Source organism: Micropterus salmoides, unplaced genomic scaffold (assembly GCF_014851395.1).
Source record: "Micropterus salmoides isolate LMB-PRFRI ecotype aquatic unplaced genomic scaffold, ASM1485139v1 Ms_hic_scaffold_1, whole genome shotgun sequence".
Lineage (NCBI taxonomy): Eukaryota > Metazoa > Chordata > Actinopteri > Centrarchiformes > Centrarchidae > Micropterus > Micropterus salmoides.
Window position 1 is genome coordinate 55,230,807 of NW_024040040.1, and position 25,659 is coordinate 55,256,465.

Consider the following 25,659-nt stretch of genomic DNA (forward strand, 5'->3'; position numbering starts at 1 on the left):
AACCAGCCCAGGAGGATTGTTGAGCTCATCCAATCTGTAGAAAAAGCCCTGGTCGATCTGAATGAGCTTGGCAAGACTGGTGCTATAAAGAACCCTCTTGTAACAAGAACAATAGAAAGTAAACTTCCTGATGGCCTGAAGAAGGAATGGCTTCTTCATGTAGCCTGCAAAGGTGATGAAGCTGAAGAAGACAAGCGATTTGACTACCTCCTCAAGTTTCTTCAAGGTCAAGAAGCCATCTATGAGAAGCTGGACCAACTGAGAGAGGAGGAACCAAAACCAAAACCTGAACCTCGGCAGGCTCGAACCAGAACTTCCACCCAACTGAGCAACCAGGCTCAAGGATGTGTGGTCTGCGGAGACGGCAAGCATAAGAAAAGGCTATACTTCTGCCGAAAGTTTCGCGCGCTTAAGCTGTGGAGAAAAGAGATGCTGTCAGGAAGCTGGGAGCCTGCAAAAAATGCTTGGAGGTTCACGATGAAGGTGACTGTTGTAAATCAGTTTGTGTGCAAGAGGCCTGACTGCAGAGAACAGCGTGCTGCAGAACACCACTATTATCTTTGCCCGAGAGCTGATACGGCCAAAGCGAATGTCGTCCAGAGGTCCAACAACAGCGAAGTGGGAGGTGACACAAGAGAGCGTTACACCCAAGCCCAAGAAGAGTTCATTAAAAGTCTCTCACCTGAACTTGCAGAGAAGTGTCGCAATGCCTTTTGCAACACTATAGCCAGAACCTCTCTTGTGTCCAACCAACCCAGTCTTCTAGCAGAGAATGGAATCGTGGAGTGGCCAGTCATCATGATGCTCTTAGAGGTCACGGCCAATGCAGGACAAAAAGTTGGGACTTTGATCGACCTGGCATCAGATACAAATTACATAACTCATGATGCAGCTGATCGTTTGAACCTTAGAAGTGAAGCCATAACCCTTGTTGTCCATGGTGTGGGAGGAATGAAAGTTCAAGTTACCACAAAACGGTACCTCCTAAAGATCCGGGTCCGCACAGAGCAAGGCAACCTCAGATCCCACCAACTCCTCTGCTATGGTTTGGACAGCATTGCAGAGATCCACAAACATGTGACAGCCAAAAGACTCCAAAAGTTCTTTCCAGATGTCCCCCAAAATGAACTTGTGAGACCAAGACAGATACAGCTTTTGATAAGCCATAAGGAAGGGCGACTGGTCCCACAGAAAATACGCACCGTTGGGGACCTTGTACTATGGGATGGGCCATTGGGAAAGACAATTGCAGGGACACACCCCGGTCTGTTTGAAGAGGCTACAATTACAGCACGCCAGTCCAGAGCGCACTTCGCCAGGTCAATGAGAGCAGCAGCATTGATGTATGAGGAACATATTTGCGACAAACCTACCATCAAGTCTTCTTGTTCTGCTATTACCACTCAGGATTTTGTTGAATGGTGGAGATGGGATAGCATTGGCGCCCCCTGCACCCCAAAATGTGGAGGATGTCGCTGCGGCAGTTGTCAACCTGGTGGCAAAGAAATGACTCTGGCTGAAGAAAGGGAGCTGGAAGTTGTAAAGGGCGGCCTGACTTATGTTGGTGCTGATGACCACAGTGATAGTCCACACTGGCATGCAAGATATCCGTGGCTCATGGACCCATCTACATTGCCAAACAACAGAAAAGCAGTGGAGGCAACCTTCCTCAGAACAGAGAGACAGCTCGCCAAAGAACCGCATTGGAAAAAAGCCTATGGAGCTCAAGTCCACGAAATGGTTGACCGCCGGGCTGCAAAAAGGCTGACCAAAGAGGATCTAACCAACTGGAATGGACCTGTCTGGTATATAGTCATCTTATCGCACCCAACCCCCACTCTGTTACAACTCCGGTAAGGCTTGTCTGGAACAGCAGTCAGAAGTACAAAGGCCAAAGTCTCAATGACTTTCTAATGAAAGGCCCTGACGTTCTCAACCCGATCCGAGCCGTCCTCCTCAAGTTCCGCCAAGGCTCCTTCGCCGCTCTAGGAGACGTCAGAAAAATGTACAATTCTGTGTGGTTCGAGGAGAGGGAAGTCCATCTACACCGGTTCTTGTGGCGTGATTCAGAGGGTGATGAGCTAGAACAGTATGCCGTAACCAGAGTGAATATCGGGGACAAGCCGGCAGGTTGCATAGCGCAACTTGCTATGAGGGAGACAGCGAACCTGCCTCAATTCAGCCACCTCCCAGATGAATGCAAAGTATTACATGAGCACAGCTACGTTGATGACATCTTGACATCCCACAACTGCCATGAAAGACTCCAAGTCATCACAAAAAATGTGGAGCTTATTCTGAAAGCAGGAGGGTTTGCACTGAAGCCTTGGGTCCTTTCAGGTCAAGGTAAAGGAGAAAGAGAAAAGGCGTCACCAAATATTGTTGTCCTGCCGAACCAGCTTAAGGAGGAAGACAACAAGGCGCTCGGTCTCGGCTACATGGTGGATGAAGACATGTTGCATGTCATGGTGAGGGTCAACTTCTCCAGGCGAAAGAAAAAGATGAGACTTGGGCAAGACTTGCTGTTAGAAGAAGTACGAGCACAGACACCAGACCCACTGACAAGACGTGAACTGTTGAGTCAAGTTGCTGGTTTGTACGACCCAGTTGGGCTGACAACACCATCAAAGCAAAAAGGGGCTATCTTAGTCCGAAGGGCATTCCAAGAAGCAAAACCAAAGTGCAGCATGGTCAAGGACACATGGGACCTTCCTCTGTCGGATGAGCTCCGCAAGGATGCAATTGGAATTTTTGAGGAGTACGTCCAGCTAAGCAAAGTAAGGTTCCCAAGAGCCCTTACTCCACCAAAGGCAACAACTGAACCAGTCGCTGTCACTTTTTCAGATGGCAGTGAAAGCTCCTATGATGCTGTCCTCTACCTGCGGTGGAACTGCAACAAACAGTTAACAATTCGACTAGTGGAGTCAAAAGCAAAACTGACACCTCTAGACCAGAAGGGGGATGCGGTCAAAGCAGAACTTTGTGGTGCAGTTTTTGCAAGCCGCCTGAAAAAATACTTTGAACAGCATACCCAAATCCAGATAAAAAGGTGGTACCATTTGTTAGACAGTCAGACTGTTCTTGGAGCTATCCAGCGTGAAAGCTATGGATTTCAGACTTTCTTCGCTAATAGAATTGGAGAAATCCAAGAAAGCACACGGCTACAGGACTGGTGGTGGATCCCTGGACCACTCAATATAGCAGACATTATCACTCGAGGAGCTGGACCAAAGGAACTTGATGCCCATTCAGAGTGGCAGCAAGGGCCAGAGTTTCTACATCTTCCAGAGAGCGAGTGGCCAATAATGTCGTCAAAAGATGTGTCTGTGACAGCTCGAGAAAGCATTAACAATATGCAAAAGAAGTCATTCGTGGCAGCACTCACAAGAGCCCAAGCGAAAAGAAGTCTTCCAAGTATTGTGGGACGACTTCCTGCTGGTGCAGCTGTCCTAAACTTGGTGGATGAGAGGCGTTTTAGTAGCCTAAAGTGTCTAATCAAGACTGTTGCTTTTATCTGGAGAGCCGCCAAAAAGTTTACTTCTGCAACAAAGTCCATTGAGAACCCTAAGTGGGAGGCGATTCCCACAAAAGGAGTTATCACCGCCATAGAACGGCAAGAAGCAATAAGAGACATCTATCTTGCTGCTCAAGAGGGGGTGACGTTCCCAGCTACCACTACGGACCGCTTGGTTGTGTACAGAGAGCCAGAATCTGGGTTACTAGTTTGCGGTGGGAGAATCCATGGCTTCAGGGAGGATAGCGCTGCAGTTCCCCTTCTACCGTTCAATGCATGGGTCTCTACTTTATTGGCACGGGAGGCACACGATGAGGGCCATGAAAGTGTGGCTGCAACCCTGCTGAAAATGAGGAGGAAAGCTTGGGTCATCCAAGGGAGGAAAATTGCCAAAAAAGTAGTGGAGAACTGCCTTTTCTGCAAAAAGTCAAGAGCAAGAAGTTGCAAACAAGTAATGGCTATCCTACCTCCTGAAAGAGCCACACCTGCAGCCCCATTCGAGTTTACTACAGTCGACCTCTTCGGACCGTATCTTGTCAAAGATGACATCAAGAAACGGGTCTCAATGAAAGTATGGGGTGTCGTCTTTAGCTGTATGGCCAGTAGGGCAATTCATGCAGACTTGGTCAACACAATGTCGACAGAGAGCTTCTTGATGGCTTACCAACGCTTTACTGCAATAAGAGGGCACCCAAGAAAGATCTGGTCCGACCCGGGGACAAACTTCATCGGCGCCAAACCTGTCCTAAAAGAGCTGTACCAGTTCCGGGATGCTCAGAATAGAACTTCAATAGAAGAGATGTCGGCTCAAAAAGTTACCAAATGGGAGTGGACAATTCACCCTGCTGATTCACCTCACCGAAATGGGGCTGCTGAAGCCGCTGTCCGCATTCTCAAGAAGGCACTCCAGAGCCTGGGCAACAACACTGGCCTCAGCTACAGCGAGCTTCAAACAACACTACAACTTGCTGCAAACCTTGCCAACGAACGCCCAATAGACGCCAGGGTGCAGAGCCATGAAGAAAGTGTGCAGTATGTGTCACCCAACACACTTCTCCTGGGCCGAGCCTCTCCAAGCGGTGAGATCAGAACATTTGACTTCGCAAACTACCCTTACAAGAGACTCAGAGAGATGCAGAACCAGGTCAACAAGTTCTGGAGGTCTTGGAGCCAACTTGCTGGCCCAAACTTATTCCTGAGAAGTAAATGGCACACTTTGCATCGCAACGTTGCTGTCGGAGATATTGTCTGGTTGTGCGACCAAAATGCAGTGAGGGGCCAATTCCAGCTAGGACGGGTGGTGAGCGTCAATCCAGATGCTAAGGGCATTGTTCGAGACGTGAACGTCAAAGTGGTCCGAAGCTCCTGCCTTCCTGTCACAAAACCCGCACTAAACCGGCCATCGGTCAAAGTCCTGAAAGAAGCTACCCAAACCACGGTTCTGCACAGAGATGTTCGACGCCTGGTTGTCTTGCTGCCAGTTGAGGAGCAGGTGCTGATTTACGATCTTTCCATCAGGTCCTGTGGGAAGATCGAGTGGGAGGTGTGCTGACAAACTGCCTGGGAGCTCCTCCTCCCCTTCAATCAGTGGTGAACCAGGTGGAACAAATCTTCCAGGCAATCTGAGCGTGCCAGTACCTGGCTTTAGACCGCAGTGGAAGGAGCATATATAGCACCACAAAACCAAGGATCTTGATCTTTGTCATTAAAGTGATTTTGCAAGACCAAGCCCTCCACAAAACTGTGAAGGACAGCCGGTAAGCGCCATATTGGCCATGTTTGATTAGATTGACTTAAGCAGTGTAGTGCTAATGATGCTCTGGAAAAACACAGACTCTTAACTCTTGCTGACTTTGATAGGACTTTTTGCAGTGGTATTTGTAAATTCAAATGTTGTTTGGTTTTATCAAACAAGTGGGGAAAAGGAAAGATAAGAAAATATACATTTTGACAATTAAAATACCAACTGATTTGGTTTGGTATAATGTATCTAGTTGTGTGGCTACATACTAGTTGATACCTTATAATAATTCTTTACTAGAAATATATGGCTTAAAACTAATGATTAGAAAGTAAATAGAATTTTTTACTACTAAAAATTACTAAAAAATATTTTGTATTGCATTTGACTAAAATGTGAATTTGACTAAAAATGTACTAGCTCTGATCATTTGATTTAAAATTATGGGTATTTATTTGGATAATATTTACTTTAAAATTGGAAACCTTGTAACTTATAATGGCAGAAATATGTTTGTCTGAGTTAAATGTGAATAATTTCATTTTGGCTGTTAACTCGGATAATAACTTGTATTTGTCATCTCTCTTTTGAGGTTTTTCACCTGTTTACTGCCCACCAAAGATTGGTTAATAAAAGACGAACAACTGATCCCATGGCTGTTTATTGAGTGAAATCCAGTTAAAAAACTTCATGTGGAGGGATTGTCCTTTTCAAGTGGGGAATTGCACAAGAAATAAATCAAAACTTGACACTAATCTTAAATGTCAAAGTAGAGAGGAGCCTAGTAGGCCTATTTATTTTCATTCATTACACAATATGAATAAGCTATGCAGACAGTTGTAAAGAAAGAACATCTTTTTCTTCTGTTCTCTACTTGTTATAGTTACACAGTATTAGGGGTGTGGGCTGTATTAAAAGTATCCACTGTTCTCCCATGCTCTAACACACAGTAACGATGAAATGTGTGCTGTTCTCACATTCTTCCTCTGTATGTACACATAAACAACAAGGCAGGGAAATATAAAAGGAATTTATTTTATTGTTTGGGTACATTATTGTTCAGTGTACATGTTCACATCTGAAACAAACTTTACGTGCTTGATAACTCTCCCACCCCGCAGACATCTACACGCCAATACCGATTTATATTCATAGCGGCAAGTGCTATGTAGCTCCACATAGGGGACACAGGAAGTGACATATAGCACCTTCATGCGGCGTCGGAACCGCGTAGGAAATTCACAGCCGCACCGGCAGAGCTCCAGAATATGCAACTCGGCCAGCTCACGCGCGGACGTGCTACAAGTGCGAGGGCCCGCCCAACGCTGCTTGCAGCTTTAATTGTGTTCTTGTGTTTTGGTGTTCTTAATTTATTGTCTAGTTATGTTATAAAGGTGTTTATTTGTGTTGAGTTTGGGTCAGTGTTGGGGTGTTCGTCCCATGTTGCCACCAAAGGGTGGGACGTAACACCTGTTCTCAGTGCTGCTCCTCCCCTCTGCATTTACAGGAAGTCAGCTGAGTGTTTGGTGAAAAGAGAGCTGTTTACCATGATGTGTAGCTGCTGAAAGTAATATCTCAGTCTACAACCTGTATGAGAGGAAATCTTTAAACAGCCTCTCTGTGATGTTCATGAATTACTGACAGAATGTTCTGTTAAATTCTTCCCACATGGCTCATGAACAGTTCAGCGTAACTTCTCAGCCATCCATCCCTGAATGTGTGAACATGATGCAGCTGATTCAGTTCAGGACACAAGGTTTATCTTAAAGGGAGTTGATCCTGATGTAATGGGGTTATTTAAACCATGGCTCCTAATCTAATGTCAGTAATAAAAGCTGTAGGATCGTAGATTATTAATGTGTGAATGTTGTAAACAGAGCTACATTATAAGACCTACACCTGTGGGGCTAAATTTAGGTTTTCTATTAAGTGAACCACTTTTTTATTAACCGTGTATTAAGGGATCGTAACCACACATTAAAACCATCTATTTGCCAGGTTTCTCAGTTTTTGGTGGGGTGTCCAGACTTTTTTTAACTAAGGTGGCAGAGGTGGGGCTCTGACTTTGGGGGGGCAGGAAGCAGCCTACATAGGCACTCTCACACACATCGTAATAGCATTCCTTTAACATTCCTGTGTCCACTGCTAAAATCTACTTTAATTAGAAGCATTACAGCCTCAACGCAAGAAGGTCAAAGCAGCCTTCACATCACAGTCAGAGTAACATGATGTCAGCAGCTGAAGTGAAAGCACCTTTAAAACAGCAGCAAAATCAATGCACTGCCCAGAAACAACTAACAGGAGACAGCATGAAAAACTGAAAAACAGGGTGAAAGACTAGAAAAATAGCCTACTTGGACTGCAGGTCAGGGCAGCTGCCTCAGAGCTGTTTGCCTTGTAGTGTTTGTTGTTTAGCCTTGATAGACACTGTTGTACGTGGTCCTGTTAGAACTGTGCAAAGGTGAGGAAGTGGGCCAGGTATCGAGTCCTAAAACTGATACCGCTGTAGCACACAGTAGTTTGGTTTCTGTTTAGTTCCACTAGGTTCAGGGGTGCTGTGCGCTTTGTGTGTTGGATTTTAGTTAGAGAGCTTTTTGTTTAGTTGTAGTTAGATTAGTAACCCTCCTTTATTGATTTCAGCAGCACCCAAAGGCCCATTTTCTGTTGTGAGCTCTGTTTGCCTTTTTTAAAATAAATACCCTTTCAAATACCAATAACATCTGGTTTATGTTAATGGCCCGCTGCCCGTAGACACTTCGGGATGTAACACTGATGAACACAGACCAGATTATGACATAAAAGACAAACTCTCTCATTTCATGCGGATGTGACTGATGGACCAACCACAGATGACCTTCCTCAGGGAAAAGTGAAGAAGGGAACACACCTGTATTTAATAGGCAGGAAATTAGAAATCTTCAGAAAGTTAATATCAAGGACAACAATTATATATCTATATCTAAACAATCTTTACTTATTGGAGTACTAACAGACCATAATATGAATGCAACATTTTGTAATCCCACACAGCGGGAATGTTGTCCTGGTGTAAATGTGGCAGCTTAATCAGGAGATGAGGACTAATTTCATCACAAATAAATGTTCACTGGGTGTTTGATAAAACAAAACATTTAGTTTTACAGATGATAAAATTACCAGATGCCTTCACTGAGCCGTCCCACAGCAGGTTTATCTTATGAGTCTCACAGGTCACCTTTCTGTTTTGCTGATATTAGTTTAAGTTCAGTTTATTAGATGTGTTTATTCATAGTATTTGCTTTTTCTGATTTAACAAGTACAAAATTGCCCATTGTAATTAATTCCCATATTATCTTTCAGTGTTCACAAACAGGTGGGAAATCCTCCTCCACTAATCAGATGTTTAAGTTAAAGTCTTGTTTACTGAATTTCATGTCACTATTTCAGTAGAAGTTTATTATGAATGAGTAATTATTCAAATTAGATGTGTTTTTTAAATGTTATTCACAGCTGCAGCTAATAAATATCTTCATTACTGATTAAGCTGACAGGTCTTCTCTCTATTGATGATCGTTTGGTTTATAAAATGGCAGAAACAACAAACATAAGAAACTCAGATATTTTCAGTTTGCAACAGAGAGAAGCCAGTTATTGATTATTGATGGATCTGATCAGTCGACTCTAAATGAGTCTCAACTAACTTCCTGCAAACTTCTCTGTTATTGTTTAGTTGCTCCCTTTTTCTTCACCTGCTCAGGTTTATGACCAACTCTCTTCCTTTGTTCAGTCTAACTTCATCTGGCTGAATAGTTCTGCAATAAATACGACTTTTAATGAGCTTCTCAAATGTCTTTAGATTTTATAATATAGCAGGTTGAATTATTAATTGGTCATTAAATTAAACTAATTTTCTTGAATCTTTTAAATTTCTACAGAAAACATTTGAGCTTTTCAACTGTAGGTCAGCTTTTAAATGTTAAAGGTTTGATGTAGCAGTTATCTGAAGGAAAAACTGTCTGTGAGCTCAGAACCAGGAAACAAGTTTGTTCAAGAGTCGCACGACAACAGGAAGTCACACACACACCTTTGGACATCTCCCTGACAAACTGCCTTACCTAATCCTCTGACATTAAACTGACTGTAATCTGAACGCTAAAACAAGTCTTAACCTTCAAAAACTCTCTCTGTCCACATGGACACGAGTCCTCATTGTCTCAGGATAAAGTCCCCAACAAGACGTAAAAACACACACAGTGCTGAGTTCCTCTAAAAGAATGCATTATTTAACCGTCAATGAGATGCAGAGGAACAAACGTCTGTTAGCGTCTCTCTTGGCCTGAACAGGTTGAATTAAAGTGATTTTGGTCAAAATGCTGTGAAATTTGTGGTCAATACGATAATGGTGGAGAGAATCTGAGCTCAAAGCTCCACTTACTAATGATTCAAAGCAAAGTGTTCATCAAGGTGAGCAAAGCTGAACTACAAATGCTTTTTCACCACATGTTGCACAATTATGATCTGAAGTGATTCAAGATGCATCTGGTGGATCAGAACAGCTGATCTGAGGAAGAGCCAAACAGCTCAGTGTTTAGAGGACAAATAGGAGAAAATGAAGGACACATTTGAAGCAGATTCTTTCAGATTCTGAATCCTTCTAAATCTTTACAGTGACGTCAACGTGAGGGCAAAAATATATGAAGATGTTCTTGAAGTGTAAATTCTGAAATGGAGGTTCTCAGGTGTTTTGCTCCAGAAATCAAATCAGATCCATCTTAGTTTGAAACAGTATCTGCACTAATAGTTCTGCATCAGGAATATAAATCTGTTAGCAGAACATTTTGTCTTCATCCTCAATGCATCATCTTCCATCAGGTCAGTTTACAGTAAAAACTGTCTCTTACTTTGTGTCTGAGGGTCCAGGTTCAGGACTGAAGAATGGAGGTTGATCACTGGACCAGTCACTCTTCATAGACAGACAGCTGGATCCTGAGGACTCTGCTCTCTGTCTGTTGGACTGAACTCTGCAAACACCAAGATGTTTTTCTTCATATCACATGAATCTTTGATAAATCATCTGATGAATCCATTTATGAAGCTCCAAACACACAAACTGCTGCTGCTGTTGAAGATTAGGAGGTTCAAAAGTTTCTATTAGTCTCTCAGATCAGATTCCAGCTTCTCCAGGTGACTGACAGCTCACAGAGACTAAGAGGAAGACGGACCAATGATTTCTCTTTGTGGCACAAATAGTTTTTAGCTTTGTCAGAGGAAACTGGACATGAGTCCTATAAATGAGTTGGTATCAGTTCTCTTACTTTGAGTCTGAGGGTCCAGGTTCAGGACTGAAGAATGGAGGTTGATCACTGGACCAGTCACTCTTCATAGACAGACAGCTGGATACTGAGGACTCTGCTCCGTCCTCCTCTTCCTCTGTCCTCCTCTTCATCTTCTTCATCTTCTGGACTTCAGTCAGTCTGAGAGGTAAAACAGTAAAACTGACTGTGACTCAGAACACAAGAATCAGGAAACAGGTCACACACACAAACACACAGTTTAATAAAACCAGCCTGAACTCCACCTGCTCACTTTTCTTTAAAGGTCCCTAAATTTGCAAAACGCACCTTTTCATGTCTTTCCAACCTAAATATGTGTCCCTGATGTGTCTAAAGAGCCCAAACTATGACAAAAAATACGTCCTCTCTTTTTCTTTCAGTTAATGTGTGTTCAAACATGCAGTTTGAATTTGAGCAGACAGAGAACAGGAAGTAACACACAGACATTAGGGACCTCTTTAAAATAAAACCTCCCACAGCTCCTTATTCTAACCTTAAACTAAAGCTATCTTTAACGCTAAAACGCAGTCTTATCCCTCAAAAATCAGTCTCCACCCACATGGACACGAGTCCTCATGGGTTAATGCACATTCAGGAAAAAGTCCACCACAAGATATGAACATGAAACAGAAACACACAGTGCTGAGTTCCTCTAAGGTTTCTTTCCTCTCCAGTCCACAGGGAGAAAACTGCCTCAGAGACTTTGACAGTAACATAATAAAATGTTGGATTAACACTCACCCTGCCTCAGCCTTCAGTTCTTCTTCTGCTCTGTTGATTCAAAATGGAGTCTGAACTGACTGACTTCAGGTCTCTTCCTGTTTTCAGTGTCACTTCTCTCCTCTACAGTTACAGGAAGTCAGCTGTGTGGGTAGGATATGGTTAAGGTTAGCGCTTTTTTATACAGTCTATGGGTTCTGCCTGTAGTGATGGCCAAGAGAGAGAATGCATTATTTAACCGTCAATGAGATGCAGAGGAACAAACGTCTGTTAGCGTCTCTCTTGGCCTGAACAGGTTGATTTAAAATGATTTTGGTCAAAATGCTGTGAAATTTCAGAGCAGATATCCGATAATAATCAGTTGTGGTCGATACGATAACTGATAATATTAATCTATCAAAAGTAAAACTTTGTTTAAATTTATTAAATTAATATTTTTAGTCTGACAGGTTAATTTTTCTAATTAAGAACAATATTTAAAGGACCTTCATCAACTAAAGAGAAAAACAGGTTAATTTATTGTAAACTTGTTTTTAATCTGCAGACTAATTAATGTCAGAGCTTCTCTCCTTCCTGACAGCATGTCTCTGCTAACTCTACATCCTGCTGGACTAACTGATGTTACCTAAAGCTGCTGGACGGTTTAGAAAGGATGTAAACTGGCTAACAGTCCTGTGTCTCTGTAGCTAACAGCTAATACGGTTCAACTGTTACCTGCAAATATTAGTTTGTAGCTCACAACAGTTCACTATTAGCATAAAGAGCTCCTGTGGATGAAGAGGAACAGTGAGCTGACTGCAGGCAGCTAGCAGCTAACAGCTAGCGGCTAACGGCTAGCAGCTAACAGCTAACAGCTAACAGCTAACTAACCCTTTTAGTAAGAGCGGTTCGCTCACAGCTAACAAAGATAACATCCAACAAATCAGATGTTAGCTGTGACAATAACAGCCAATAAATAATAATGTAACACTGACAGGTTTCATTCTGCAGCAGAATGAGGAGGCCGACTTTTCCTTTGGATCCTTCAGCTACATTTTACTGCTGATACTTCTGTTCTTTAATTAAGATTTGAATTTGAAATGAATTCTTTTTACATTGTTGTATTCAGATCTTTGATTTAAGTTAAAGATCTGATTATGTTTTATTATTTGGCTTCTAAACATCTAATAAAATCAACAAATAAAACCAGCCTGAACTCGACCTGCTCACTTTTCTTTAAAGGTCCCTAAATTTGCAAAATGCACCTTTTCATGTCTTTCCAACCTAAATATGTGTCCCTGATGTGTCTAAAGAGCCCAAACTATGACAAAAAATACGTCCTCTCTTTTTCTTTCAGTTAATGTGTGTTCAAACATGCAGTTTGAATTTGAGCAGACAGAGAACAGGAAGTAACACACAGACATTAGGGACCTCTTTAAAATAAAACCTCCCACAGCTCCTTATTCTAACCTTAAACTAAAGCTATCTTTAACGCTAAAACGCAGTCTTATCCCTCAAAAATCAGTCTCCACCCACATGGACACGAGTCCTCATGGGTTAATGCACATTCAGGAAAAAGTCCACCACAAGATATGAACATGAAACAGAAACACACAGTGCTGAGTTCCTCTAAGGTTTCTTTCCTCTCCAGTCCACAGGGAGAAAACTGCCTCAGAGACTTTGACAGTAACGTAATAAAATGTTGGATTAACACTCACCCTGCCTCAGCCTTCAGTTCTTCTTCTGCTCTGTTGATTCAAAATGGAGTCTGAACTGACTGACTTCAGGTCTCTTCCTGTTTTCAGTGTCGCTTCTCTCCTCTCCAGTTACAGGAAGTCAGCTGTGTGGGTAGGATATGGTTAAGGTTAGCGCTTTTTTATACAGTCTATGGGTTCTGCCTGTAGTGATGGCCAAGAGAGAGAATGCATTATTTAACCGTCAATGAGATGCAGAGGAACAATCGTCTGTTAGCGTCTCTCTTGGCCTGAACAGGTTGATTTTAAATGATTTTGGTCAAAATGCTGTGAAATTTCAGAGCAGATATCCGATAATAATCAGTTGTGGTCGATACGATAACTGATATCATGACTGAACTGTTTCTCTCCTTCCTGACAGTCTCTGCTAACTCTGCATCCTGCTGTGTTGTTCTCCACTGGTCATACTGGTAAATGTTACTGGTTCTTCCCTTTGTGTTGCTCAGCAGTTACCTTGTTTAGCTGCTACTCAAACATCAGAATTGATTCTCAACAATATTAATATTAATAATGATGTCAGCGCTTCCTGAAGCTGCACTGCTCCACTCTCTGTTGTTATGTTTGGATCATCCTGCTGTTCGCACTGATGCAGCACATTTACTCAAGTACTGCGCTCAAGTACGCTGTTGACGTACTTGTACTTCACTTCAGAGGGAAATGTACTGCAGTACAAGTACAAGTACACGTAACTCTTCACTGCGCTACATTTATTTGACACTTACACTTACTTTGACATAAAAACACACATGATGTGCTTTTATAATACGATGCAGTACTTTACTACTAATGTACCTCGTAGTACACAAAGTATCTGAAACGGCAGCATTAAAATACTCTTACATGTATTTGTTAGTGACGCAAACAGAGTAATATAATATTCTAGAATAATATAACTCTGTGAAAGAAGGCGTTCTGCATAATGAGTACTTTTACTTTGACACTTTAAGTACATTTAGCTGATAATACTAATGTTAATACAGTATTTTTGTCCAGCTCTGCTGCTCCTCTACATATATGAAAGTAATGTCAGAGTGATGTATGTATTTTAGATTCTGCATGTTTCACTTAGTGTCTAATAAAGCAGCAGCATGTTATTATTGACTCCAGATTTCTATCAACATTAATATTCATGTCATTCTGTGTGGCTCTTGTATTCTGAGCCTCTGTGCTGCAGCTTTTAAATACCTGCCAGTGTAGTATAATGGAGTCCTGGATGCTGCTTTTTACTCACATTAATATTCTGCCTGCTTAGAAATGATCTCAGTCACTTTGTGCTTTGAATCTTAGGTTGTGTTTTTAGAGAGACTCTTGAATCAAATAAAGAAATAAAATCACAGATAAAGTCGTCAGCTTGAAGTGAAACCTGTGAAAGTGTCTGCAGAGTTCTGGCCGCTCCCTTGGCCTCCATGATCCTGGGAGATCTGGGAGCTGAGCTGATCAAAGCGGAGAGAGCAGGTGAGTCGGCGTCTGCGGCGTCACTGCGCTCCACTTTCTTCATAGTGCACCTCTGCCTGAGTGTGAGCGAAGGATTGTGGTGAACAGAAGATGACAGCGGAGCCCGGGCTATTTCCTCAGCGTCCGGCCAAACGAGGAGGGAAGTGTGTTCACTTGTGTCTTTTCCTCTCCAAGGAACCCAGCCAGGAGAGAGGAGTCGAGGAAACACGAGACGTCCTTTCCTCTGAAGCGGTTTGTGATGACGGCGGCGGCTGATCACAGCTGGATCAGCTGGAGAGACTTTGGATGGAGTTTGTGTCTGCACACAGCTGCACTGTGCTGATCCTAATAAAGGCTCTCATGTTTTCTCTCTGCTACCTGTTTAACAAACAGCTGCACATGAAGAACAGCCTGCGTTCTGTATTTCTACTGAGCCAGTTCTCATCTCAGGGAGTCAAACAGGCTGCTGACGCTCTGTCAGGCTTTCTCAGAGCGTAGAGGCCTGTCTGATGCCCTGAGATGAGAACCTGCTGTTTACTGTTTATTGGCACCAATAAGGGGGCGTGTCGGCCAGTAAAAGGCAGAACAACTTCTGGTTCCAGTGAGGATCGACAAAATACTACGAAGCGGGGTAACTGGCTTATCAAGGTAAGATTGACTATTTTACCTGTCCAAAAATAGGGAGCCAGGGTGACGGTTTATGGCCTGACGGAAAAAAGTGTGAAATTTACAAGAAAATGACTCTGTTTTCTTCTGAATACGCCTGATCCACGACAAAGTCTCTGAGGTGCATGATAGTGATTGTGGGCTAAAGTTTAATATAACTTTCCACTGCATGCATATGTAACAGAGTTAGAAATAATCGCTTGTGAATTTCTACTAAATTGACACGCTTGTGTCCCATGATGTAGTTTTGGAGCCACCCGGTGGGTTAATAGCGCAACTGCATACACGGGGTTCTTTCTCACGTATCGTACGTGCCTCTAGCAAAGGAAACACTTCCACGCTAGAGGGGGGTGCACGTGAGCAACGTTGTGATCAGTGTTTTAAAATTGGTTTCATGACTGTCAGTAACGGATTTTGACTGGAAGCAGAACTAGCATGGAAAATAAAAGTAACTGACACGTACGTGCAGAAATAGGAACTTTATTCAGAAGTAGCACTTTAGGTTGAGCTGACGTTACTCCCGACCGTGATGTTTTTAGTAGTTATTTTGGATGATAATTGTTCCTTTTCACACAGATCTGATGGTTGCAGTGACAGAACACACAGTTACTGACTGTGTGCTGTTGATTTTTATACCAGGTTGGCTTTGTTAAATGAAGGTTTCACATATTGTCATTGCAGGAAAATCTCGCAATTCCAATATTAGAATTTATTGTGGTTTGTGTGAAATGAAAGTTTTTGTTGGCTTCAGTGAGCTAATGGTGTTTCACATTTGGACGTGGTCGAGTGTAGAAGTAAACTTATTTGATGCGAGGTTTTTGCACTATGACAGTAACATGTTGCACTGTGAATGTAAATGCTCCGTACTTGTATAGCACCTTTCTAGTCTTTTCCACCACTCAAAGCGCTTTTACACTACATCTGCATTCACATTCACACACTGGCAGCCGCCCGAGGACACTTCGACACGCACATACATGAAATATGACACGTTCTATTAAATGTCTACGGTCAAAATGTTTGTTTAGAATGTTTGAGGGTTTTTATTGTGGGTATAGAAGAAAATTGCTCTCATTGTTCAGGCGCTCTTTAGAAATCATACATAATATTAGCACTATACGATCCTGTGTTTGGTTTATACTAGTATGGACAGAAAAAGACTAGAATACTGTGAAAATGTATTTTATATTAGTCTTTTGTGGGAAAAGGAAACACTTCCAAGCTTGAGATCTGATGCTTGCAGTTGCGTAACACACACTTACTGATTGTGTGCTGTTGATTTTTATAGCAGAATAAAAGGAGAACCAGAGTGAGAGCAAGTCCTGCGTGGCCGTGCCATCCGTCCACGCCATAGACACAAAATGGACACAGACGCAGAGGGTTACACATAATACACGACAGACATGTGTGTGATGTTGCAGCCTTGCAAAGTTTCATAATTGTACTTGTAAATGAAATTGTCTTGCATTATTCCCCCTCTCCGCTGGCTCCTTTTTTCCATAAAATACAGAAAAGAGATTTGAACCACTATAAGAACACTGAAGATAATTAGGCTGCAGATTTACTCCATGAGATGTCAACAAGCCTCCCTGGCTCTTAGATTTAGCCGTTAACGTGTCTTTACATTCATAATTTCCTGACACTACCAACGTGTGTTCCTCTGGAGAAATACGGAGCATGCGCCGTTGCGGGAAAAACTCTGCCTGCACGGCCGAACACGCCGCTTTTATGCGAACACACACCAACTCCAATTAAGTTAACACGGACTCAACTGACCAACATCTTCTCCTCCTTCGTAGTACCGTTTAACTCCAGTGTAGCGGTCAGAGTTTGCCTGATAACCCCGAGTTAACTCTGAGTAGGTTAAACTTCCTTCGTAGTGCAGGCCAGTGAGAAGCAGCCAGAGACAAAGAGAGAAGACAACACACATGTAGAAATCTATAAATATGGATTAGAAGTTATATAAGAATAATAACAGATATTTACATGTGCATTTTACTCACTACTACTACTGTAGTACTACTGCTGCTGTTACTAATACAGTACATTACTACAGTCTGTACTACTGATACTAGTACTAACTTCTACAACTACAGTCAGAATTCCTACAACTAGAATCTTGTAGTATCAAAAGTCAGCTCATTGTGCTTTTCATATAAAGAATAGGTCCATCTCAATTTCCTTCAGTTGTGATTAGAGGACTTGTAGGGAGTATTTTGACTGTGGTGTTAGTAATTATTGTTACTGTAGGCTACATGAGACTGTGACAATCACAAAGAGCTTTATTGCACTGAGGAGGAATAAGCTACACGCTGACAAACATACACAGTGGCACAGTGGATAAGACGCATGCCTTTGGTGAGAGAGACGCGGGTTCGAATCCACTGTGAGACAAGACGCTTAACCCCTCGTTGCTCCAGAGGCGACCTCTGACATATACAGCAGCTGTAAGGTGCTTTGCATAAAAGCGTCAGCTCAATGAATAAACGTACTCCGGCTTTGTGTCGTGTAGACGTGTTGCAGCTGAAGAGGAGATTGTATTTATGGAAACATATAAATCTCATGTGGTAATTAATCTGTTGTGCCTTTCAGATGCCACGCAGCAGGTTCCACCGTCGCTCGGAGGCCGCCAAGGGGCGAGCGGCTGAGCGGCGTGCTGCGGTGGTAGAACCTCGTACGCACCGTTTTAGAAACATTTCCCTGTGCAGTATTTCTAATGTTGTTGTGAACTTGTAAACTGTTTCCCTGCAAGTCTCTCTGTCTGTTTCTAAATGCAGGCAGCGGTACTGGTTCCCGCCACAGAGTGAAGCGGTGGCTAATGTCCCCCCTGACCGGACTCAGCCACAAACTGCTCCTTCCTGCCGAGGCTCCCAACAAGAAGGGATCATTGTTTTTGAGAACAAAATCTACTTGATATGAGTTGATGTGAGGAATATTTAGTAATACTGACTTGTGTTGTTCCACTTTGTGCTGCTGGTAGCCTCAGCAGCGCTTCTTTGCTCAAGAGTTCAGACGAGCGGCTGCACGTTTTGGTGCGTTCAGAGTCTTTAGTTCAAATAAAGTTACAGAAGAGGTTACAGCTTGTGAGGCAAACTGGTTAAATGAAGATTTCAGTTTCCATAATAATCATGGTTTTGTAATAGTAGTTCAAATGATTTGATGGAGTTTGTTTTCTTTCAAAGGTGTGAAGTACTTCGACACTGCCGAGCACTTTCCGCTGTAAGTACAACATGGTCTGATGTTCACTTCTTTGTAGTTGATATGTGGGTAAATCAGTGTCATTATTATTGGAAATGCACAGAGTCCCAGTTATATATTAGACTTTGTAAAGACAAAAGGTGATCTGCATAGATTTGAAATCCACAAAATCTCTTAAGCGTCAGCAGATAGATTCAACATCCAAGTATTTTACCTGAGTATTTGTGTTTACTGCCACTTTATACTTGTACTGCACACCATCTCAGAACCAACGTGAAACTATCTGATCTACAGTTCAGTTACAGTCTGAGAGTTAAAGTTCTGTTTTTTAAACACATTGAAATATTATTTCTGCAGATCGACCTGAGTGACAGTGACGGGATGCCTGTCCTCGCTCAGTTGCCGCGGGCCGCTGCCTACCAGGAACCGGAGACCACACTGCCAAAGCCACCGGCTGCTCCCAGGACACCTGTCCCACCTATGGCTCCAAAAGTGGTTGTTGTGCCCCTCCCATCACACCTTTTAGAGGCCACACTTTTTGGGAAGGACAGGAAGGTAATCTGCGCAGCGTGAAAACCAGGTTTCCTTTATTAATGCGTAGGGTATGTACTGTCCTTACAGAGGAGCCCACCTGAGGAAGGGGGGCCGTCCTCTGGTCCACCCAGAAGGAGGACGGTCCAGCAGCAGCTGTGTTGTGTTTGTTGGGCTTCAACTTAAACACTTAGGATGTGTTTATTGATTATATGAGTTTGGTTTTGTTTTTAGTAGCCAGGCAGTGATGACATCTCTGCACGTGTTTGCAGTATTTAGACAACACGTGTGAGACGATGAAAAAACATACGTGCTTTTATTTTGGTAGAAGCTCTGCATTACATTTTTGTTTTCCTGAGGCGGAGGCGACGCCACGTGTTTCGGAGGAGTCTACGCCGCCGTCACCTGCCGCTGCTGTGAACGTCGCCGTGGACGACGAGGTCAGTGCACTTTATTTGACGGTTGCCCCGGAAACTTTCCACATGTTTGTGAATGGAGCGCGCTGAGCTATTTCATTGTTAATGCAGATTAAACAAAAAAACACTTGAATGTTATTTTGGCTCATTAATGGACTGCAGCCTTTTTACAGTCCATCAAGGGAACTCATGCAAAGACAAACTCAAACCAATCAAAATGGGTAATAACCTCCTGGGCAGTGATTGTTTATCATCATGTACATGATGTCACATATTGTCCATATAAGGACGATGATGGAAGACGGCTGCTGAATACTTGTTTATTGTAGCTGCCCCTTAAATTAACAGTGAAAAACTAAATTGTTTTAGTTTCAATATTTTTTTCATGTATTTTTCTGTAGGTGGAGGCCACACCCAGCGAGGAGGAGGCGTCTACAAAGCCATCACCTGCCTCTGCTGAGGAGGAGGAGGAGGTTAGTGCGCTGTGTGTGACAGGATGGAGCATGCAAAGCTATTTTCTTGTCATTGGTGATGGAGAATAAATGAATATTGCGTTCCATTTATATAGTGCTTCATCTTTGATACTCAGTCGTTCAGTGAAGAGGGCAACTTGCCTCGACCCCTCCAATATGTAGGACCCAGCTAGCAGCCATTTAGCACCAGAACACTCAGCTCACATCAGCTTGACGTGGAGAGTGAGGAGGCCAGTTTCACAAATCTAACTCAAACCCACAGATCAGTGTTGTTTTCACTCAGAAATAGTTTAGTAGTTTGCCTCAAGTGAAGGCTGCACGTGTGCACACTGAAATGGCATTAGACCTAATGTTAGTGTCATGTGATGAGTGTAAATAACCAATAAAAGCTGATACTGCAACACACAGACACAAACTGACACTACGTTTATACAAAGACAGGAATAATTTCATGTGTTACAAGAGGGGGCCGATAATAAAGACGTTGTAGTCGACAGCGTTTCACTAAGTTTATGTAGTTTCCCCTAACTCAACACCTCACAAACCTCCGTGGTTTTTTAAGGGAGTCTGGGGCGGATTAGCCGCCGCCTCACGCAGAGACCGGAGAACTGTTTAGAAAGGAACTAAGACGTTGTCTGGTGTTCTCTAATAAAGAAAACGTTGTAATGTGAAGTAACATGGCTTTAACATTAAGATAGCTAGCTAACTAGTTTACTGAGACGAGTCTTCGTCATCCAGAGAGCCGAGGTTACGGCCCTCCTCTCAGAGGCTCCAGCAGAACTGACGTGCCCCCAGGAGAGTTGGCTTTGAAGACGCTGCAGTTCACAACCTTTTTGGCCGAGCGAAGAGTGAAACGCTCCCACACTCTGGAGCTTTTAGCTTGTGAAGGTGTTAATACCAGCGCTGATGTTGTTTTAGTAACTTTACTGTTCACATCACTTCACTCCATTTAGCCAACGTGTCGGTGACGTCATCGATTATTAAAGCCAATAATCGCTTTTTGTCGCCTAATTAGATTATTTGTTGCAGCCCTAGTTTTCAGCAATTTTCCGGTTTGATTCGATAATGAAAATATTCCCGATATCGGACGATAATTTATCGGATTGATGATTATCGTGCATCCCTAAAAAACTGTAGGTGTAATGGATGGTCTGGTTAATGGGGTTGGTGGCACAGTCACACATATAGTTTATGGCAATAATAAGTTTAAAATTTGCTGAGGGTGAAATTGGCGTGCAGCGGAGGAAACGCTGTGCAGACGCTTCAGCAGCTGAAATGGGTTCTACAGGTGTTGAAGCAGAAGAGGAAAGGGTTACTAATAAAGGTCAGCTGTTTGGGTTTGTACAGTGCACAAAGTACAAGGACTTAGTGTAGAAGAAGCCGTAGAGTCCCTTAAAAGAACGTTTGCACCTGGACAGGCGGATGTGGCGTTAAGTGGTGTTAGGAGTTTGTCAGGGCTGCTTCTTCAGGATTGTGAGGAGAAGGCCATATATTGGAAAGACAACATTAAAGATGCAATAAAAACATGCCTCCCTTCTTGGTCGAAAATTCAACACACAAACCGTCACTGTATTTCTGCTGAACGTGCAAAATTTAAGGCGACATGTAGCAGATGTGGCGTTTGCAGCTTAACTGTATAGCTGCCACAGAAACATGGCCGCCTGCAGTTTCCTCTTTTGAAACTGGAAAGATTGAAGGTTCTAGTTTTCATAGTCAGCCACAAAGTTTCTCACAGCAGCAGCAACCCAACATTGATTGAAATACAAGGCCAGTCGGCATATAATGTTCTTCAGGGACCAAATATTAAGTTAGACTGTTTGGTTTGCACCACATCCAATATACTAATGGCAGTTATTTATCGGCCACCGTCGTATCCCACGCCTTTGTTTTAAGAACATCTGGGAAAGTTTCCTGACTGGCTGGATCCAAAGAGTAACACGATTGCTATCACGAGAGATTTCAACGCTAATATTTTAAATCCATCAACAATCTGCAGGTTTCCTGCAGACGAGGGGTTTGTCCAACATGTCACTCAACCCACAGCAGAGAAAGGCACATTATGATGTAGAAGCAACAGTGTTGCAGCCATATTTCAGTGACCATGAGGGGATTGGATGTTCTTTTCCATCTAGGACTTGAAAACGAACATTAGTATTAGTGGTTAATTCTTGGCAGAAATGTTGTGTTGGTGGACAGAGCCAGAGTCCATCATCAGTAGTGTTGAGAGTAGAACGAGCGCGATCTGATCTGCTCAGTCCCAGGATGTGTGTCCTGATGTGTCCTATTTTATCCGTTTGGAAAAATGTTTCCTCTTGTTGGTTCTTGTATGTTTTAATGTGTTCAATATAATAAATAAAGCTTATTTTCCTGCATTTCAACAGCATTTATTAGTAAAACATCGTTTTTACCTCCTGAAATATTGATTTAGATTTGGAGACTTAAATTAATCACAATTATGCCGTAATATCAGATGCTTCTGCTCATATGCTGTGGCTAATGCAGGTTTTCAGAACCTTTATTTTAGATTTCAGGATCTTTGTGTTTCCTGCTGATGTTTCTGTATATTTTTGCTTTCCAATGTTAAAAAACCCAAAATAACCTGAAGGTTTCTTTTACTGCGTAACAAGATCATTTCTTAGTCAAACATTACAAACATTGGCCTCATATAGTACATATTAAAGTTCTCTAATCATTGCTGTGTGACTCCATTGTTGTCCACATGAGGAGAACAAAGTGAGAAATGCTGTTGCTAACGCAGCTTTTGCTCTACCTTCCATGTAGACTCCCTCAAAAGCAAAAGACAGCGGTAGGCACTCCCAGTTTACTGGGACGGGTTGGACTGGGCCCGTCTGCCATTCCAGCTGCCCGTGCCGTACAGCTCCAGTGGTAAAGACGTGCTGCAGTCCTCTCTGCTTTAAGAACAAGTTCTTCTTCTTTGGTGCAAACATTATAATAACAGCAGGCTTTTTCTTTGTGCACAGGATCATTCCTCATCTGCCTGACTGGTTGTGAGACTGCTAATCCTGTCCTGTTCCAGCCTGCACACGCCATTCACCGTCGCTCCTCCACCCCCAGTCACCTTCTGCAAATAAACCTTCTGTCTCGCGTTGTGACAAAACCACATTTTTACCGGGGCCGTGAAGGCAACAGCGGGCCGCCAGGCCGCGTGGAAGTGACGTTGGCTAGAGCTAAGGACGCATCTTAGCGGCCGGCGAGCGGTGGCGTCTGGTTGGAAGTTCTCTACTTAACTTTATTATTAATAGAGTCGTACAGTCGGGTTAGGAGAAGGTAAAGCGTCGGTACAAGTGGAGCAAATTTTTGGATATCACCACGGAGGACAACGTAACGTGGAGCCTTTTCTGTTCCGGAGCTGCCTCTGACTGACGGGCAAACTGACTGACGCTTTGTGTTCCTCGCACCTTAACAACTATTCCTGGTAGAGATTAGAGGTGTTGGAGCGGAACGAGTTTGGAACTGAGTTACTTTGATCACCTTTTGGTGCTGGAGTGAGCCTTGTTGTGAAAAGAGCTGACAGAGTGTCACTATCCCAAGGGGACTGAGTGTTTGTCTTTATTTCTCTTTGATTTATTGTTTGTTGGACCATGCCCTGCTTTTCTTAAAATGTTTCTGACAATATATTTTCTTAAGAGAAACCAAAACTGATTTCTGTGTGTGGGATTTTATTCAGGTTTTTCCTAAAATGTGTCATGTTTCCTTCTGAGGGTGCACTGCCGTGTTACATATATCCAGGAATAACTCTGTCAGGTTCAGCCTGGCTGGCGCCCAAGAAAAAATGTAAATATCTAAATTTGTTGTGTATAAAAACGGCCACAGCGTGAATGTGTCCTAAGCTTGGGTCCACGCTGTAACAAATAAACTGTTATATGGACAGGGTGACATCATACAGGAACATACTAAGAAGAGAGATCATGTAATACAAAGTTATGATTATCAGATGTGTTGCAAACTGGATAAACATTGTAAAACACTATAGAAGATCCTTTCCCACTTTAACTTCCTGGATGTGCAAAGCCTCAGAATTAAGTAGTCAGCTTAAAGAAGTGTTCATCTGCAGTTCTGTTGTCAGAAACAGAACTAATCTGCAGAGGCTCTTTGGGTTCAGAACATCTGAAGGAAATAAGGTCCAGGTGGAGGTCCAGGTGGAGGAGGTGTCTGAGTGTGCAGCAGAAGGAGTGGAGGAGTCTCAGTGTGTCTGCAGAGACTGTGTAGAAGGACAGAGCAGCAGCAGAGCAGTCCAGATCCACTGATGATCCTCTGTCACATCCAGAGGAACACACAGGGATGATGGTGGACTTGACTTTGTGTCTGACAGTGGAGCTGATCTCAGAGCAGTTCAGACTGCAGCACTGTTGGGATTCCTCTGTCAGTCACTGCTGGATGAAGCTCTCCTCTCCACTCTACCTCCCAGTAACATGGCCCAGTCAGAGCCTCTCCACACACAAGCTGATGCTGCTGCTTCAACCTCTCTGGATCATCAGGACACAGCTGATCCTCTCTCAACACCTCCACCTTTCTCATGTTTACCACCGTAAAGTTGGCTTCCATCTGATGAGAGAAGACGACAGAGAGCAGAAGTCATAAATCAGAGTTTACAGAGACTCCCTTCATCAGCTGTCAGTCAGTGATGCAGCACATCCAGTATAAAGACCAGCAGGGACTTCAGTCCTGTTCAGACCAGAAGTGGAGCGGCTGTGTAGCGTAGCCAGCTTCCTTTCAGCTCTCATGTTAACGTATTGGAGTGAACACACTGAGACCTGCAGAGACTTTGGCCATCAGCTCTGTTTACTCTGCAGGTTTCACTCAAGTCCACAGTGGAAATAAAGTGCTGAGAGTCCCTGAACGCATCATGACTGCAGAGACAGAGAGATATTCACTGCTCACTGGAATGATGGATTTACTGCTGTTAAAAACCAGCCGCTCAGTCACATTTGAAGATTTCAGCTACTTTGGAAATATTACAGGACAAATCTGTAAATATGGAGTCTGTTCTAAAAACATCTGGACCAAACTAAAGACACATGGACAGATATATATATGATGTTAAAGGTCCTACAACAGCTAAACATCAGCTGTGCTTACTGGACTTCAGCAGAGGTTCTGCTCTGTAGAAAGACCACATGGTTACTAAATGTAATGATGGTTCTCTGAAATAAGAGCCAGTGATTTGCAGGCTTCAGTCAGACTGATCTCAGAGCTGTGACAAAGATGAACTGATCAGTAGTTTAGTGTTGAAATGAGAGAACAAACACTTTGAGATCAGATTTGATGGTCCGACAGTTTGATGAATGAGGACCACTGTCTCTATACATCTTGTGATGCTGTCAGCTGGAATCCAGCTTTATTTCCTGGAGACATGAACACAACAACAACAGTCGTCTTCACATCAACTCAAACACATGATCGCTGCCTGTTCTCTCTCTCTCTCTCTGTCTTTCTGTCCAATCCTGAAGCCTGTCACCATTCTCCTCTCACAGCTTCACTGAGGAAAGCAGCCGCTGAGAAGGTTGGAGGTTTACAGGAAATACTGGATCTCTGCTGATACTAACTGTGTTTAGTACAATATTGCTGAAACCTGCATGGACTGACTCCAACCCTCTACTGACCTCAGTGTCTTCAGTCTGCAGTGTGGACTCTCCACAAGATCAGACAGCAGCTTCACGTCTGAATCCTGCAGGTAGTTGTTACTCAGGTCCAGCTCTCTCAGATGGGAGGGGTTGGACTTCAGAGCTGAGGCCAGAGAAGCACAGCTGATCTCTGACAAACTGCAGTGCTCCAATCTGAATAAAGAATAAATGATGGAGATAAAAATCCATTTCTAATCCAATCAGATGTGTTCAGGTTTTAAATGTGGAGCTCAACATTACTATGTCCTAATCAATGAGCTTTTCCCTAAAATGAGT

The 25,659-nt window shown here is 43.1% G+C and overlaps 2 long non-coding RNA genes across 2 annotated transcripts; one reads left to right on the plus strand and one right to left on the minus strand.

Annotated features, from left to right (window-relative positions):
* Nucleotides 1-6,570: 6,570 nt before the first annotated feature.
* Nucleotides 6,571-14,516, minus strand: LOC119897204. Its single transcript, XR_005443370.1, has 4 exons — nucleotides 14,384-14,516; nucleotides 12,985-13,106; nucleotides 11,309-11,430; nucleotides 6,571-6,770 (listed from the first exon to the last, which is right to left on the minus strand). It is a non-coding gene; the product is annotated as an uncharacterized LOC119897204 (long non-coding RNA).
* Nucleotides 14,517-22,485: 7,969 nt separating this feature from the next.
* LOC119897193 lies at nucleotides 22,486-23,397 on the plus strand. The gene is made up of 2 exons (XR_005443367.1): nucleotides 22,486-22,624; nucleotides 22,720-23,397. It is a non-coding gene; the product is annotated as an uncharacterized LOC119897193 (long non-coding RNA).
* The last annotated feature ends 2,262 nt before the right edge of the window (nucleotides 23,398-25,659 follow it).